This window comes from Mixophyes fleayi, chromosome 1 (assembly GCF_038048845.1).
Source record: "Mixophyes fleayi isolate aMixFle1 chromosome 1, aMixFle1.hap1, whole genome shotgun sequence".
NCBI lineage: Eukaryota > Metazoa > Chordata > Amphibia > Anura > Limnodynastidae > Mixophyes > Mixophyes fleayi.
Genome location: NC_134402.1, coordinates 267,063,535 through 267,082,906, shown reverse-complemented (window position 1 = coordinate 267,082,906; position 19,372 = coordinate 267,063,535). Strand labels below are relative to the sequence as shown.

General features: G+C 37.6%; 1 protein-coding gene across 4 annotated transcripts in view; it reads left to right on the top strand.

Moving 5' to 3' along the window:
* ADAMTSL1 (ADAMTS like 1) overlaps positions 1-19,372 on the top strand; it is a 784,967-nt gene that overhangs the window by 561,559 nt on the left and 204,036 nt on the right. The gene's annotated exons all lie outside the window — the stretch shown is intronic.

Here is a 19,372-nt window from a genome sequence, read left to right as displayed (position 1 = left end):
CTGGTCAACAACCTGTCAGGATCTGGTCTCACCATGAACTGTTACTTTTCTTTATACATAATATAAAGTAATTCTACTAGCTGCAAAAGTATACTTCAACTTGCTTTCCAAAAAAATGTCTAATGCGATCCAAGCAAACGTTACTTTACAGGGCAGTCATCCAGCCATAATTTTGGATAAGCTCATGAAGATGTGAGTCCTTTACTTAACAACATAATATTAAATGGAGGTTACTTTTAGCAGAAGAATGAATTTCAATATTTCAAAAACAACAGCAAAAGTGTCACTGTCCCCTTGTTTTATGTTGTTGAAGGATAAATATGTTAAAATAAGTTCAATGTTTAACACATCTAGGCTGGAATTAAGAATTTTGCAAGCAACATCTTGATTAATGACTTCCAACACACACACACACACACACACACACACACACACACACACACACACACACACACACACACACACACACACACACAACTAAAAGCTTAACTGGCAATTACAATATCCATTTTGACACTAGCGTCTGTCAATTAATGAGATTAAAAAACATGTATGTTCAATGTACATCTTGCCATCTCATCAATATATTGTATTCTTCAAAATGTAATATGTTTATATATGTTCTTTAGTTGTAACTATGGCTTTTGTACACTTTTGTACACTTTACTGTGACCTCATACTCATCTTAGTTTGCATTTATATGTCTACTTGCTACTTGCTATGTGTTTTATAGTGGATAAAACTACTGTATTTTGTTCTGTTATTTCATTTTATCTTGGTGTGGATTTTTTCTCCTGTACTTATATAAACTGTATCATTTTGTATTCAATGTATGTTTATTTTATGTTAGATTTATACTTTTTTCAGTACTGATCAGACATAGGGCAACCATTCTTTCATCACATTCACATCTCAGGTCAAGTTAAAATAACACTCTCTAACTTTCTAAAAAAGAACATTAAGTATTAGTAGGTTCTGGCCAGAGAATCCAGACCTACAGAAATCTAGCGGGGCAGTCAATGGAGGCATATTTTATAAAACGTCAGGGAGTCATTAACCAGTTAGGTTCACCTTTGACACCAGTGAACACCATACAATGTATAAAACAGATTGCCTATGACAAAAACTTGTGTTAGATTATAAAAGAATTACACATTGGAAGATACTTCTTCACATCCCATCTTCATCCAAGTCAGGTATATTACTAGCCCATGTAGGTGACGCCTCATCCAGTGGGGGGGGGGGGGGGGGGTATGTATCCCTTCAGATAATATAACTTGTAGAAATTTCTTATATCAAGTGAGACCTGTTCTTACATAGTATGTTTCTTATATTGAACAAGTCCTGTAGATAGTCTAATTGTATTTTAGTATTTAAAGAGAATGTCTCAAAAATACCTTGGTACAGAGAAATCATCATTATCATCTTCATCGTCAGCTAATTATATAGCGCCGATAATTCCACAGTACTGTACAGAGACCTCACTCAAATCAGTCACTGCCCCATTGGAGCTTACAGTCTACATTCTTTAACATGCAAACACACAGAGAGAGAGACTTGGATCAGCCAGTTAATACTAGTATGTGTCACGGTTGTCTCGGCAGAGTTCTAGATCCCCGGACTTTGCTGAATATGACTGTGCTCTCTAACGAGCACGGAGACTAACGGGTAGGTGGTTTTTACCAGGAACCCCCACAAGGGAGTATGGACTTAGCGGAACCTATTCCGCAGGTCGCGGACCCGCGAGAGAGTATACAGCAGAGAGGTGAGGAGGAGGTAGAGGAATCACTGGAACAGCAGTGGTCCAATGCTGGATGAGAGCAGGCTGATACCACCGAGGTAACTCGGGACGGCTGCAGTGGAGTCACGGAACAGCAGTGGCTCTGAGAGGCAGCGGAGTGAGAGAACTGAGGCTGACACGATACAGGTAACTCAGGTAGTGGTAGAGGAGTCACTGGAACAGCGGGGTTCAACGCTGGAGGAGAGCCGGCTGATACCACACCACACAGACCACACAGGAAGACAGGAGCCAGATCCTAGAGCTACATGAAGTGAGCTTGAAGAACAGGCAATAGGCAGATGAACATGGGAGGTTTAAAATAGTGTTCTACGATCCCGCAGCCAATGAGGGGAGAGAGGAGGTTTTCAATGGAGGACTGCGATTCTGCACATGCGCAGACCAGACTGCAAGATGGTGCCTGCTAAGAGACTGATGCCAGGATATGCCGACATCACCACCTGTGAGGAGGAAGTAAAGGCACAGGCGCCTGCAAGCGGGACCAGAGCATGACAGTATGTATTGTATGTGGAAGGAAACCGGAGCACCCAGAGGAAACCCACGCAAACACGGGGAGGACAGAATAACTCCACACGGATAAGGTCATGGACAGGAATCAAACTCATGAATCCAGTGCTGTGAGGCAGAAGTGCTAACCACTGAGCCACCACTTTGCCCCATGATAAATATCTCCCATTTATCTGTTTGTGGAATTTGACATGATAGATGGCAAGCGGAAATAACATAACCAAATGAGTCTGAAAAATATTATTTTTCCATGCAAAGATAACAAACTGTGGCTTGTTAACTTAGATACAAAATTTAGGAAGTTGTTCCATTAAAGGTGAATCTGTACTTCATTTATAGATTTCCTGTGTAGATAGGCTGTATTTCAAAAATCAGCTTTTTACCATCCAGAACTTTTGGCCGATCCTTTGATAATCACTTTCTGTGAATGTTTTTTTCCTTGCTATTACCTGAGAGTAAAGAATAAGTGCATTGATACCATCACTCTTCAGAACAAGTTTTATGTCCAAAAATATGACAATTTTTTGATCCAGTGTGATTTACACATTTGTTTATCCAAGCTGCTATTTATTAGAAAGTTATAATTAGTATGTGGACTTGTTCACAGATAGTGGCCCAGAGAAGTTGTGTGTCACATAGAGTACATTTGTTTTTGGATGCTCCTTTTTGCAAGATATGTTGAAGCATGGTGATCCCTGTTTGTTATTTACCCGGGATTCATTTATGATGGCTTTGTTTGAGGTTTCCCAATTTTTTTAACAACAGTTCAGTTGTAATGTAAATTCTAGAACATTTGTGCAGCTGTAATGTCCAGGTTGTGTTAGATTAGTTTATTTGTAAATACTTGGTGACTTTTTGACCACATTAACATATGAATTACAATTTAGCAATTTGTTCCCGATATAAGTACCTGTATCTATAATACCCGAGTCTCCAGTTGTGGCTTCCATGCCTTCCTTAAAAAACAGAATTTAGCCTTACTTATGATTGTGGATAGATTTCAAGTACAAACACTGAACGTTACAACTTCAATTCAGTAAAGATCTGAAGCTGCAAACATGGGCATTAGTTGCACAAATGCTGTTTCATCCTCTTTTGCGTTGTCCAGCACCACTTTTATGCAACTGAATCCATTTGTACAGGTTAGCACGTTGTTTAGCATATCAAGACTGCAGCATCTACAGGCAGGGGGGCTGAAAATGGGGAAAGGTTCTCATTATATGCCTTGTAGCATCACGGATAGTCATCTTGTTTGGATGATATGAGTCCCTGCTGGTAGTATGTGATTTGGCTGTATTGAGATGACGGATTTCTTAGTCCAACATTTCTTGGAATCACTACAGAATGTTCAGGTTCAACCTCAATGTCAGCTTTATCTAAAAGTAATGAGCAGCTAATAAAGAGTTGAACGCTGATTGCCCCGCTGAACTGTAATAATAATAAGAAACATGTGATGTAAATTATCAAGTCTAAAAGAAATCTGGAAAAGGGTTGACATGCTGTCACCAAATTCATTGATTACTTTTCTACTTGGGTGCTGGTAGACAAACTGCTTAGTTAACTAGTCAGCGACACTCAGACGCTTATTAATTGCATAAATATGTGAGCACATATATACACTCAACAGAAGGAGCGCCAGGAAACACATTCATATATTCTTATGAATGTGTCACCAGCAGTACTTCATTTTGTTACCATACTACTACAGATGGTGACTAACTTGACATGGGTCAATCATTCCATCATCTACACAGATTTATTTCCTACAAAACGCATATTTGGTAGAGAGGAGAGCACATACACTTATAAGTCCTTAATATATTTCAAATATATAAGGAGATTTGTTTGCGTACATTGACTTTTAGGCATTTTCACTTAGTAAAAAAAAAAGTAGTGTTGTTTCTGATTTGACCATTTAAGGAATTTATCTGAGTATCTTTATTAAGGACAAAATGTTGGTTTACGCAACTACCGTTATTTCTATTTGGAATATAAAGACGTCCTGTAAATTATATTCCCCTTACCATCTAGAGTCTATGAACTGTGAGTGCTGAGCTTCACGTGACTGCATATATAAATATTGTTGATAGCTTAGGAAACTTCAAAGCTGCACTTTCCAAACTCCAAGCTTATTCCAAACAAAATTAGGAATGTCCTTCGTAAGGTTTAAGCTAATTATTTCCATTGGCATTAGAAAAAATATGCATGGTTATACAGTAAATAAAAGTATAAAATTAAATGTATAACTATAAATGATCTCATCTGTTTTGCATTTCCAATTTTTTTCAATTAAACATCTACAGGCAAGGATTTCTGCCAGGGCTCTAGTCTTTACCATCACCTCCCTTACCTTATCATAGATGGTATCACCAGCTTCCAACTGTGGGTTACAGCTGTCACCAAATTAATAACATTGCACATGGCTACAGAAACTCACAATGAGGCTGCTATACACATGACCCGCAGGCGTCATTGATTGCAAATCTACTATGAACTCAGACCCCCCTATATTTGTAAATCACAGTTCTGTCCTTTATTTCTCCTCTCATTATAGCTATGGCATGATACTAGATTTTCACCCTTTGGTGATTAATGCACCAAAATATTTTTCTTTTTTCATGACTGATTAGATCACATTCTTTTCCTGACAGTTTGAGTCATTCACAATAACTATGATGCATATTCTCATTTTCCTTCCTTTGTACTGACACCCCTGCTGCTTAAATACCCTTCTATGTGTCCTTTTGTGGGCAGGATTAAAAATCTGAAAAATGGGTTCCAATTAGCAGTGAGGTTCCGTAGAAACCTAATGGTTATGTATCTGCGCTCATTGCCGTCAATTTCTGTAATGAAAACCTTGGGCCTGATTCAATAAGGATCTTAATTTAAGAAACTTCTTATTTCAGTCTCCTGGATAAAACCATGTTACAATGCAAAGGGTGCAAATTAGTATTCCGTTTTGCACATAAGTTAAATACTGACTGTTTTTTCATGTAGCACACAAATACTTGATAGCTTATTTGTACACTGAAATTTAAAGTTGATATTTGTGTGCTACATTAAAAAACAGTCAGTATTTAACTTATGTGCAAAACAGAATACTAATTTGCACCCCTTGCATTGTAACATGGTTTTGTCCAGGAGACTGAAATAAGAAGTTTCTTAAGTTAAGATCCTTAATGAATCAGGCCCCTTGCTCTTATCTATCCTAGCTATCTTTCTAACAGTTTACAGTGGTGCACTCAGGGGGGGTTTCTGGGTCTCCAGAAACCCCTCCCCTCCGCTATCGAAGTGCCTCTACATACGGCACTGTACTATACAGCAGCCGCGGCACTGTCAAAGAAGCATCCGCGGCGGTGCTGTATTGTATACAGCACCGCCGTGGACGCTTCTTTGACAGCGTCGCAGCTGCTGTATAGTACAGTGCTGCCGAAACGGAGCTGCATGCGCAGCAGCTTCTCGCTGGTTTTTTTTTTCTTCGGTGGAGGGGAAACCCCCCCCTAACAATCCTGCGTGCGCCCCTGGTTTATTAATTATTTATCGTCTCAAAAGAACTGTCCCCTCTGTACAGTATCACATTTAAAACCCCATATATTTGGTGATGGCCACAAAAAAAAATTTGCATGTATTTTTTATTTTTCTTTCATCTTTTTATTGATATCTTGCTGAACGAGACCTACTGTACAATGAGATAGAGTGTGCAATTCTTAGGTGATTTGTCCTCCTTGTGAAAGATATGCAACAAAATCTGCTAAGTGTAGCAATTATATCAAGCGTGGTCTGCTAGCCAAGGTTTATTGCTTGGCTCCAGTATAAAACATTTTTTATTACCTGGTTATGGTTCATAGATCTGTGGCGCTTGTTTATTACAATTCTCTCCTATTAATGAAACAAAATATGCCTTTTTTCTTCACTGAGTGCATTCATAAGTGTTTGTGGGATCATAACACTGTATAAAGCTTATGTAACAGTTCTGTAATAAGGCGATCTGTCATGTCAGCGCTGACTTTATCAGAAACCACAGAGACATAATGTGTCTATAATAGCTTGTAAGGGAAAAGTTAAAGGATTTACTCTGTGGGAATTATTTCGTGAGAGTGGATGTATGGACTGTTTTTCATAAAAAATAAAAAAATCTATATGTATATGTACATATCCTCTAACCTAGTCTTATGAGTTATTATGTGAAAGTCAATCCATCCTTACTCACTTCCTTTGAATTTCTGATCCATAACTATACTGACATATATGCTGATGAATAAAGGCGTTAAATTGTTTCACCATTCACGACTCACCTGATGGTCTTCAGATCTGTTTTTTTTATCTGCCTGCATGTTAAGCTCACAAACAGGCCAGTCTAAAGGTTCTTTCCGTAGACAGCTAAGGTACAAAGTATATCAAATGTATGTAGTGTTACTTGTAATACATAGCCCTACGGAAGCAAGTAATACGTAGAGTTTAAAGGAAAATAATCATTTTGTAAGAATTTCCTAGCTCAAGATTAGGGGGTATATTTACTAAACTGCGGGAGATGTTGCTTATAGCAACCAGTCGAATTCTAGCTGTCATTTTGTAGACTGTACTAAATAAATGCTAACTAGAATATGATTGATTGCTATAGGCAACATCTCCACTTTTTCAAACCCGCATTTTAGTAAATATACCCCTAGATATTCTACCATATCTGTCAATTGCAGTAATAGTTGTTGTTATTATTTTGGCACATTCTGATTACTGACATGAACCAAAACCACAACATTTCAAATGACCAAATATTTGTTGTAAACAGATGAACTTTCGAATGTGAAAACTAATTTCTCAGTGGTTTTTAAACCAACACAAGTACTATATCAGATTACAATTGGTCATATTTAAAAATGCACTTGGAAGATAACATATCGGTCCTTGTGTATGATAATCGCTCTAACAGGTCCCAGAGAAAGTCATCTAGCCCTGTGGCAAACAGTTGGATTTCAACCAATTTGGCCACCCATGGTGGGCTAAATTGCCTGACACTGATCTCTCTGACCAAGCGGCAGGATCAGCCCATGTGTGAACAACTTAAGTAATTATATAGAACAAATATATTTTTTAGATAAAGTGACAATCCTACTTTTATTGACCTTTTCCCTAAACATTGCACAATTTTTTATTTTTGCATTTAAGTTTTTGAATTTGTATTTTGCATTTTTATTAAGCTAACCAGCATTTTGGTACAGTACTTGATACAACACATCTCTCCATTTGTTAGTTGTGCAAATGTACAAAAAGTTTTGAGAATGACACAAATATTGGTTTTCACAAAGTTTGCTGCTTCAGTGTTTTCAGACTTTTTTGTCAGATGTTACTATGGTATACTGAAGTAAAATTACAAACTTTTCCTAAGTGTCAAGGGCTTTTATTGACAATTATATTAAGTTTATACAAAGAGTCAATATTTGCAGTGTTGACCCTTCTTTTTGAAGACCTCTGCAATTTGCCCTGACATGCTGTCAATCAACTTCTGGGCCACATTCTGACTGATAGCCGCCCATTCTTGCCTAAGCAGTGCTTGGAGTTTGTCAGAATTTGTGGGTTTTTGTCACCCGCCTCTTGAGAATTGACCACAAGTTCTCAATAGGATTAAGGTCCGGGGAGTTTCCTGGCCATGGACCCAAAATTTCTATGTTTTGATCCCCGAACCACTTAGTTACCACTTTTGCCTTATGGCAAGGTGCTCCATCATGCTGGAAAAGGCATTGTTTGTCACCAAACTGTTCTTGGATGGTTGCTCTTGGAAGATGTTTTGGTACCATTCTTTATTCATGGCTTTGTTCTTAGGCAAAATTGTGAGTGAGCCCACTCCCTTGGCTGAGAAGCAACCCCACACATGAATGGTCTCAGGATGCTTTACTGTTGGCATGACACAGGACTGATGGTAGCGCTCACCTTTCCTTCTCCAGACAAGCGTTTTTCCAGATGCCCCAAACAATCTGAAAGGGGATTTATAAGGGAAAATGACTTTACCCCAGTCCTCAGCAGTCCAATCCCTGTACCTTTTGCAGAATATCAGTCTGTCCCTGATGTTTTTCCTGCAGAGAAGTGGCCTTTTTGCTGGCCTTCTTGACACCAGGTCATCCTCCAAAAGTTTTGCCTAACTATGCATGCAGATGCACTCACACCTGCCTGCTGCCATTACTGAGCAAACTCTGCACTGGTTGTGCCCCTGGCTTTTGCTGGACATTGTTGGGTGCCCTGAAGCCTTCTTCACAACTGTTGAACCTCTCTCCTTGAAGTTCTTGATGATTCGATAAATGGTTGATTTAGGTGCAATCTTACTAGCAGCAATATCCTTGCCTGTGAAGCCCTTTTTGTGCAAAGCAATGATGGCTGCACATGTTTCTTTGCAGATAACCATGGTTAGCAAAGGAAGAACAATGATTTCAAGCACCACCCTCCTTTTAAAGTTTCTAGTCTGCTATTCTAACTCTTATCAGCATGACAGAGTGATCTCCAGCCTGGTACTCGTCAACACTCTCACCTGTGTTAATGAGAGAATCACGGACCTGATGTCAGCTGGTCCTTTTGTGGCAGGGATGAAATGCAGTGGAAATGTTGTTTTTGGGATAAAGTTCATTGTCACGGCAAAGAGGGACTTTGAAATTAATTGCAATTCATCTGATCACTCTTCATGACATTCTGGAATATATGCAAATTGCCATTATAAAAACTGAGGCAGCAGAGTTTGTGAAAAATAATATTTGTGTCACTCTCTAAACTTTTAGCCATGACTGTATATGACATTGCCTGCACTTTTTCAAGTATGTGAACTATCTTCCATTCAGTACACTATCCGCAGCATACCCAAGTCGCCAACATAAGCAGCATGACAATGAAAAGCAGTATATAGTGACAAAGGGCAGCAAACAATATTACAGAGTCAGGTAAAATCGCCAAGGAAATCACATGACAACATGAGGTATCATATGTGTGTAATAGCACATTATTAGTGTTCTCATAGTGCATGTGCACGCATTAGAATCCCCCAATGCTCGCCTCTCTTCACTCATATATCTACCTACAACTTTTTTTATATATATTTTCATATATATTTTCCACAGTCATGCAGAGGGCCATTGATTTGCCACTTAGTGAGTCACCAGTTGGAGAATTCTGCTTTAGCATGTGTAAACATTTCAGGAGATTGTCATAAATTAAAATTAGGCATGTGTGTTGTGTAGGGGGATCATAAGTTGTTATTGTAAGTATATTATGGAATTATGGAAAATTTAGGCTTTGGGAACTAACAATCATACATACATTGTTAAATATATTATATTGTGTTCTATTATGCCAATTTTACATGCATATATTGGTTATTATTACTGTGTCATAGAAGTGCTGCTTCCTCTTTTAGACCCAAATCCTATTTTCCCTATTTTCTTTAATCTCACCCTGTTTTAGTCTTATTTGCAAATATAAACATCTCAATTATCTCCAGATGTGCCTGCTTACTTCTTCAAAATGTATTATGTGTTTTAGAGCTGTGTGGTACTCCTAGATATGTAGTAAGACATATTTATTGATAATTTGCATGTAAAATTAATAGCTTGTGTGTGTATGTGAAAGCATCAAAAAGTTCTACTCTTTATGAGATATCTTATCTGTTCCACTTTGGCTAATCAAAAAGGGAGCTGTAATGTAGAAGATGCTTCTTCATATTGAATCAACTTGTGTTTTATGTTTAATGGCCCTTTAAATAGGTTTATGTGAAAAATGTGAAATAAAAGTAAATGTATTTGTTTTCACTGCAGTGAATTTGGAATGTGATTATCTAAATCGGCGAGAAGTGAACCCAATCTATGCTTTAGTTTATAAGATTATATGTTATGCCTTTTCAATGCTGTAGTAAAGATAAAATCAAATAACTCTCATTTGTAGCATCAACATTACATGGTCTAATGGTATTCTTAGTCTTACACAGACAATATTTTAGCAATTTAGGTATACAGAGCAACTTGTAAAATTGATTTTTATTGCAGCAACATAATACAAAATATCTTATCTGAGTGTAGAAGAAGAGTAATAATGGTTGTTTTCTTTATATTATTAATATTGATAGTTGATTTTTTTTAGCTTTTTGTTTTCACTTTTTTGCCTTTTTTAATAGCATTTTTATGTGCTTTGTGTACTAATATACAAAAGTCTAACATACTGGTGCATATACCATTGCTATCGATCATTGTGAAAATAGGGAACAGTGAAAACTCATAATATACTATAGACGTATCAGGTAAAATTCTTACGCTGACTTAAAATGTTTGCAGCCTTAAACTCATGCTGGGTGGTAATGTAGTTATGAGGGTCAGCCCAAGGTTAAGTGTATATTACTTCCCTGGGAAGAAAGTTGAAAGTTGTGTTAAGTAATTACTGGCAGGTTAAATTTATTTGTGGCTATTAATTTAATGAAAAGCGTGATTTAATTCCATATAGGGGAGGTCATTTTGAAAAAGTGGATTGTTTCAATAGCTCAATTTAGAAAAGATCTTTCAGGCATCAGATAAAAGAATAGATGTTTATATGATTTCTGCACATGGAACAAGCTTGTGATTGGGAGCACTTGTTACCATAACAAGAATAAAAGAAAGAGGCATGTGAAAGGATAACAGCCTGCTGTGCGTAACTTCTATTCCAGCAAAGCATACCATTATTGTTATTATTACTATTGTTATTATTACTATTATTATTATTATTATTATTATTATTATTATTAATAATAATAATAATAATAATAATAATAATAATAGACATTTATTCACACACATTGAAAAAGGTAGATATATCATTCACTGCATTGATTAGGTCACAACTCAAAAAAATGGCAAAATGAAATAACATTAATTATTCAGGGATACGCATAAATCTTTATTCTTTTCAGGAAGTGAAGCTTTCCAGGGCCAGAGTTTGGACTGGGAGAGTTTATTTTCTGGACTGAAGCATTAACCGGACCTCTTTACCCTGGTTCTAAATTAAATGTCATATTACTATAATGTATCCTAAGAATGCCTGATTATTTATGTCTTCAAGCTTATTTATCACCTAAACTAAATAAGGTGAACATATTTGTTAATCACTTTAAAATGGCTGCAGAACGGGACTGTGAGTGGGAGGGCCAACGAGAAGCCGCAATGTTTGTGATCACGGCTGCTTCTTTGTTCCTCCTGCTCACACCCCCCTCAAAAACATCACATTTAGGAATGGGTGAACCTTACCTGCAGTCGTTTTTGCTGAAGAAAGGCTTATTTTATCACTTTACCAAATGAATTAAGGGCTAGTGCCGGAGAAATCACTCATTTCTATGGTGCCAGACCCATTTTCCTAGTCCAGGCTTGGCTAACCTGTTTCACTCCAGGTGTTGTGAAACTACAATTCCCAGTATACCCTTCCAGCAATAATCTGCTATATATTGGCAAAGCATGCTGGGACCTGTAGTTTCACAACACCTGGAGTGTCACAGGTTTGCCAAGCCTGCCCTAGTCTGTCATTGTTCCCATAGTGCTCTTGGATTTTAATCTCTTTTACTGTTCAGACCCCCGCTGGAGGAGAAGAGTTAGCACACCTCTGCCTGCTTTCTCCTCCTCATGCTGCCAGTTCCTCTTTGGGAAGTTAGTAATACTTAATTGTAGTCACTGGTGATGTTAATAATTTGTTAACCGCAATGGAGAATGGGGCAGGGTCTTTTTATGTGAGGTAGGTATACAAAGGGATAATTAAAGTCCCAAGTCTACTGTAGAATTAGAATACACAGATGGAACACAGAACTGTGTATTTGACATTGCTTTTCTAGTCTTTCAAATATACAATATTAAGTAAATGCAAAATCAAAGACATGTCATGCATGTAATGCCACTGATTCTAGTACTTATATAAGGGTAGTTGTAGTCATCCAGGTGCTGGGGTCATGATGTATGTTCTCCCCGTGTTTGCGTGGGTTTCCTCTGGGTGCTCCGGTTTCCTCCCACACTCCAAAAACATAGTGGTAGGTTAATTGGCTGTTATCAAAATTGACCTTAGTCTGTCTCTCTGCCTGTGTGTGTGTTAAGGAAATTTAGACTGTAAGCTCCAATGAGGCAGGGACTGATGTGAATGAGTTCTCTGTACAGTGCTGCGGAATCAGTGGCGCTATATAAATAAATGGTGATGATGATGATGAGGTCGATGTTGTTGTCTCCCTTTTGATTATGTATCTGTAGCTTCTAAGTTATAATGGCCATTAGATGAGACAAAATTCTTATGTCCCATCTAGCTTCACTTAATTTATATGATATTATTTACTTAATATTATATGATAGATGATTTCCCTTCTACCCCAATGCTTATACCCCTGCCTGCCAGCTAGCCCACCAGCATCATATGCATCCTCTGCAAAGGCGGTTCTGATCAGAGCTCGGGCCACCTCTGGGCAGCTGTAGATGGTCTCCTCATAACCAGAAAATGCACTTCTACCCGTGTGGCACCGTGGTTTGAACTAGCGCTGAAAGCGGCCACCCAAGCTCCAGCATTGACAGCCCAACATCTGAATCTTGGGGAAAGAAGTGTATGAGGAACAGTTCACTACCAGTCAGTCATCACCACTCTCCAGGGTGCTGAACAGGTAGCGGTGAAAGTTATCTCCGAGGAGAAATGTCTCGCTGGGACAGCCTCTTTTTGCCAATATCATTCAGAAATTGCATTGAAATATTATTGTTTTTATGTTTTATTGGGATTATTGAATCATAATATATCATAATAGTAACATTTTTCAGCCGGAGCTGTGATTATAGCCCGGTGCAACCATTTTTCCGCAAGCTCTGGGGAGGGTTAGATGCTATAATACTGCCTAAGTGGTAGTATAACTTCAATATAACTTGATTCATGCTCATACAGCTTTTTTGTATCAGTGCCATGTACGGCACTCCGCAAGTATCACGAATTTAGAAGCACAGTCCTAGTTTGTAAACATTTGTCCATTAAAGTTTTTGTTCTGTCCGTGAAAACATTTCTGTTTTTCAATTGTGATAAACTGCACAGCAGAATATTTTTGTCTATATGCTCGATACACTTGTGTATGTGTGTTAGGGAATTTAGACTGTAAGCCCCAATGGGGCAGGGACTGATGTGAGTGAGTTCTCTGTACAGCGCTGCGGAATTAGTGGCGCTATATAAATAAATGGTAATAATAATAATAATACACTCACCAGTATGTGCTCATTTTCTGTATGCTTTGCAAAATAATATTACTGCAAGGAGAATGAAAATACAATGGAAACTCTGGAATGACCTTAAGGCTGCAGTCACATGGAGACTTTGCGCACCCATGTATTTTAGCAAAAGGTACTTTAGCGCTCACACACAATATTTTATAGCAGGCAGTGTATAAACTGTGTTCCTGTCAAATGAGCACTAGGTTGTATAAACACTGCATTCACATGATTGTATCTTCACCACTGTTACATGAACCCATTTACACAGCCTGGTATGTGTAGGCAGATGGAACACATACAGTATATGCTGATGTCAATACACAGGTGCACACAGTGGGACACTAGCATAATGTGGAACTTACCTCCCCCTACACCCCATAGTAAAATTCTTATTTTAAAACTTTAGTGGGTTGTCCACCACTCTTTAAGAACACATGTATAGAAAATAGCCTCCAACCCACCCCAGGAGGACTCATTCCTTCCATAACATTGCAATAAAGCTCTGGAATAAGCTTGTAAAATGAGTGTGATTCAGTGCCAGCTGGCTCTCAGCTGGTAACACTACATGCAATATAGATACCTATATATATTTACACTGTTTATTTAAGAAATGATAAAGTGGACAACCCCATTCATTTATAAGGGATGTATTCACAGATATGAAATCAGTGGGTTAAGTAAAGTATGCAGTGCAAACCTGGACAATCAGCACAAAATAGACCACACTCTTGTGCTGTGCAAAAGTTTACTAAACGTAACTAAATCATACCCAGATCCCACTAAACCATGCCTGTTTTAGATTGGACCCCAACACTTTACTCTCAGGCAATACCCTTTCTGGTCATTAACAAATCAGGGCTGTTGCCACTTATGCAATAAATGCCAGAACCGCACTCCTATTATCCTTACAGACACAAACACTAGCATGTGCTCTGACTTTCTCTGCTCCATTAAACAGTTGTTATTTTTTTATTAAATATATTAGATCCCAATACAAAGACATAGAGAAGTGTCTGTAACGCAGCTTCCCAGTGCAGTGCATGCAAGTTACTGGAACGCAGGGAGAAGCTGGGGACCCCTTGGGGAAGGACGAGTCATAGCTATAATCAACAGTGGTCACAAATTTCATTGTACAGCCCTGTTTATGTCAGTCTGTCATTCATTGGCCCCTTACAGTTTTGACCTATGGTTGGGTAGATCAGACTGTCACATGTTCACTAACAGGTTATAGTTATATGTTAAAAGTATAAAATTAGAGAACACTCTTTAATAAAGTAAGTGTACTCTCAAAAATGCTGCATTATGCATTGCTGCTAAAAGGTCAGTTTATTGATGATCCAAAAATGTGAGTTGCATAATTAAGTGGGATAAGTTAAATATCCTCTGATCTGGTGGAGGTGCTCACTCCTGCTTGGGTGGGTTTTTTTCATGGTTTTTGTAGCAGTTTGCAAAAAGTAAATAAAGACATAGGACATTTAGAGGTATCATGGAATCCTCTGGATTTAAGAAGTGCAACATTTTATTGTTTACTTTTTCTCAAATAATTCCACTGAAACATTTTTTTTTCTTTTGAGTGAAATTTACATAATGCAAATTCTGTAGAATTTAGTTGCAGCCTCACTCATCTCTAATAATATTAACAATAATAATAATACACACACAAACACACACACATATATATATATATTGATAATCTATCAAATGTAATAGAATTCAATTATAATCCTGTGTAATAAACTCATTACTCTATCTACCTCAGGTTTCCATGTATGTTTAGTTTAATTTGTGATTCTTCTGTACTACAATTGTCTTTAATGTACAGCTCTGAATAATATGTTGGTAATTTCTATATTCACTAATAATAATAATGACGATGACCACTGGTCCGGCTATATTGATTGATGTACTTGTTTATTTCAAATTGAAGTGCAGTACAGCTGCCATGCATCTAGGTACAGATATTAGCAGCCTGAGCGTTCAGCTACAGCTGGAAATGTAAGTAGAACAACAGCTGTTAATCTATACATTGCATAACCGATATTAAGCCTGCTCTCCATCGTATGGGCACCTTTTTACATACACGGTTAGCCAGAGGATCCTGCTAAACGGGAACACAAAACAAACTTGTGTTTCACTGAACCAGAAAGCTGGTACATTTTATTTAATTTAGCTCACTAGTACGTCATGTTATGCGCAAGCACATTTTTTAAAGTTTAAAAAGACATTGGAAGGTATCGAAGTAGCATTTATTTTTATTGTATTCCGGTTTCTTTCCTTGTGTGCATTGTTTAATGAAGCTTTTAAAGTGTACACAGCTTCAGCTTTCTGGCATAGTTTCCAATAAAAGGTTAATCACTTTGACTGTACATATAATTTTTTTTTTTTTTGTTAACTGTGTGATATTTGGAACAAGAAACATATATATTAAAAATTTGCTTCATCTGGAATATAGCTGAATATTGCCCAGACCCTTAGTACAGGGCCTGGGTAAATTACACACTATTTTTTTAACCAATCATATTAGGCGATGATACTATCTTTTTACGATGCCTCAACTATCAGGTCATTACAAACACTAATTACAATGTGCCGATTAAAGAGCATTACCTTCACACTGTATAGGTTTAAAAAACATTAGGATACAAACTGACTCAACCCTTATAGAGCTAACACGTTTTCACCATGTTAACCATCCATTGTACTTTGATATCCTCTTGGAAGTATGGGTGTTCCATTGTAAAAAAAAGAGTGTTAAAGGGGTCATTTTACATATTTATACAACAAAGTTGTGACTTTCCTCTTCCCATGTATATCCACCTCAAAATGTAATGTATTGCTGTTGCCTATTCATCATCCCTACTCATTGCGGTAGCTGTTTGTGGTGTCCAAATGCTTCTATTGGTAATATCAAACACCTAACATTGTATACTCAAGCACCTAACATAACTTTTAGCAACACTATAGGCACAATGAAAAAGGTGCCTCAGCATTACTACAACTACTACGCTTCATTTATATAGGGCCAATATATTACAGAGCCAGAGGATGTCTATCCTTTCACATCAGGCTTACCAGCTAATGTTCCTACCACAGACACACATTGGACAATTTAGAGGCCAGTTCACCTACCAGTTTGTTTTGAATCATGAGGCAAATTTGTCAAAAGGCAAAACGCAATATTGCCGGAGAAAATTGATGGATTTTTGTTGGCCTTATACATGTAAAGGGTTACTGCTGGCATAGATAACTTATCAACTACTATGCTGCTGCCACCATGATACCTGTTCAGGTAATACCATGTCATTGTGATGTTAAGAGAGAAAACTGAACAAAAATCTTTATTAATCAACCCAATTCCAAACATGTGTCAGTCATTCTAGATATTTTTTGCCACAGCAGCAACATTTTTATCACTGCAATAAAATATTACACTTTTCGTTGGTTACCATGCCATGGTATCCCAGACAGACACCTGGAGAACATACGAACTCCGCACCCTAGTTGGATGTGAACCTCGTGTTGCCTGTCTAACCTCCGGCAGCATTATGTAGGTAATTCAAAGAAATTTATTTCTCGAATAATAGTACTCAAAACAGATTTGTGTTAACAACTCCAAGTGACAAAATAAAATTGTGGCTGGTATGAGTGTATGCTGTTTGTTAGATACATATTTAGAAACAAAATCTGACATTTGTACAACTATGAATCATACTTGCCAACTCCCTGGGCATCTTGCAATTCCCTGGGCAAAATAATGCGATTCGCGTTGTGGGGGCGGGGCCAAAATGATGTGATGGACAATGCCCCGCCTCCTCCTGCCTTCTGGTCCCGCCCCCCTCCCGGACTGCACTGCCTGAAAGTAGACAAGTATGAACTATGTTTGTCCAAAATATTTTTCAATAGAATTTTATTGAGATTGTGCATAATAAAAGAGAGAGGGGAGGGGATACAGAAAAAAAGTTGTCCATTCTTTTGCAATGTAGTATTGTTCAGATCTTTTAATTAATACCTAAACAAAGATATATAATTATCAAGAGCCTGTTTTCACAGCATTTGTTAATCGGGTAAAAATTAAATTATAGTTAGACATGCAGCCTCAAAACAGAACAATGATGAGAAAAGTGTTCTGACTGACACTGTTTTATATCATTGTGAGGAAGACGGTAGAATAAAGAGGTTTATAATTCACTGATGTGTCAGCTATTTCTATACTTTCTTAAAAATACTCCTGAGGCAAATTATGATGATAGAGAATTAAACTGGGACATGATAGTGGGAAATGGATCTGGGTGATTAATGTCGTCATCTGGTTTTACCATTAGGTGTGTCTAGCTTAGCCACTAACAGTGTTCCATTGATTTTAAGAATCATGCATAATCTTCAATACGATCAGTTACTAAATTAAATTGCGGCTGTTTCTGACATTTGTACCACCATGTTTGTGCATAGTTTTATACATTCTGAAAGTACCCTCAAAAGCAAATACGGCACCATTGAAAATATTTAGATATAGGGATTATTCAGATGATTATTTTTAGATTTTAATCACAGCACATTCTGCATGTAAGTGTGGTCAAATTTCTAGAAAATCATTTTATTTTGTTTTTTTCTACTTTCATTCAAGCAAACAGCACTCGCATGCAAATTCTCAGAAATCATTTGTGACAATGAGCCCTTAGGCTGCATACAAAGTGATCTGTGTCATTCTTTAATACAATAAATGGCCACTTGCTTGATGCAGACTACACTGTGACCCTTCGCATATTGCTCATGTTAATTATCATTTCTTTCACAATGATAAGAAATTAATTAACATGGCAAGTTACTAAAATTGATTAGCTGGGACAGCGGATTTCGCTCCTGTGATACTCTTCCCATAAGAGAGAACAGCGAATATATTCATTAGATGCTGTTAGTTGTCAGGGTAAAAGCTCCGAATTTTGGAGCTTGATAATTGGGGCATAATCGCAGTCCCCATAGACACCTATGGGGACTGGATTTGCGATCGATGAGGCTGGGATCCTCTAACACTAAATAGCCTTGTTGCTTGAGAATGTGGTATTGTTTTCGGGAGATTTACACCTCTTCGGAGGTTCATAAATAGGCCCCTATAGCTGAAATAAAGATCATTGATCCTTGATGAGAAGTATACAATGATTGCTTCTTGGTGTGTTTTTTGCAATCATGGTCAATTCAGAGGTTATTTATGAAGCATAAAACAAGCGCTGTACTGTGCAAAAGCCGCTTTGGACCTTAGGTGTTCCTCAGTTTCCATGGAGATATGTGGGTTTACAGAGCAAGATGGCTGCATTCATTGGTGGCAGATGTTTGCACTGTGGGGATGGGACGGAGTGAAGATGCTCTACCAAAATACACAGCAGGCGTGCCATTGTGAACGCACATGCTCTCACAGTAAAAAAAATATTCTGTTTATGATGGGAAAATCACCAAACCAATGTACTCAATTTTGAAGAAATTCTGAAAATTAAATAATATTTCGTCCACAGCTTTTTTTTTTTTTCTAAGTGTGATATTTCACACTAGTTCCTTATGTCTAGTTCATAAGTTTTATACAAGTCATTTTGGAAATACAGAATTTTCTTAAATGAATTCCTTTGATGTTTTTTTCTCACATAAACAGATGGATATGTAGGGGTCTATTAAAATACCCGTCTCACTCCCCCATTATTTTGTTGGGAAGGTATAAGATCCAGTGTTCTTGGTTAGCTGAAGCTGATTTACAGCGGTCTTACTCTTGGTGCTTTGTAATTCAGAGCAGGCAAGACAACATTACACTTTGTAAGCTATCTGGCTGTTGAATATAGTCCCTTTTAATGCTTTCTTG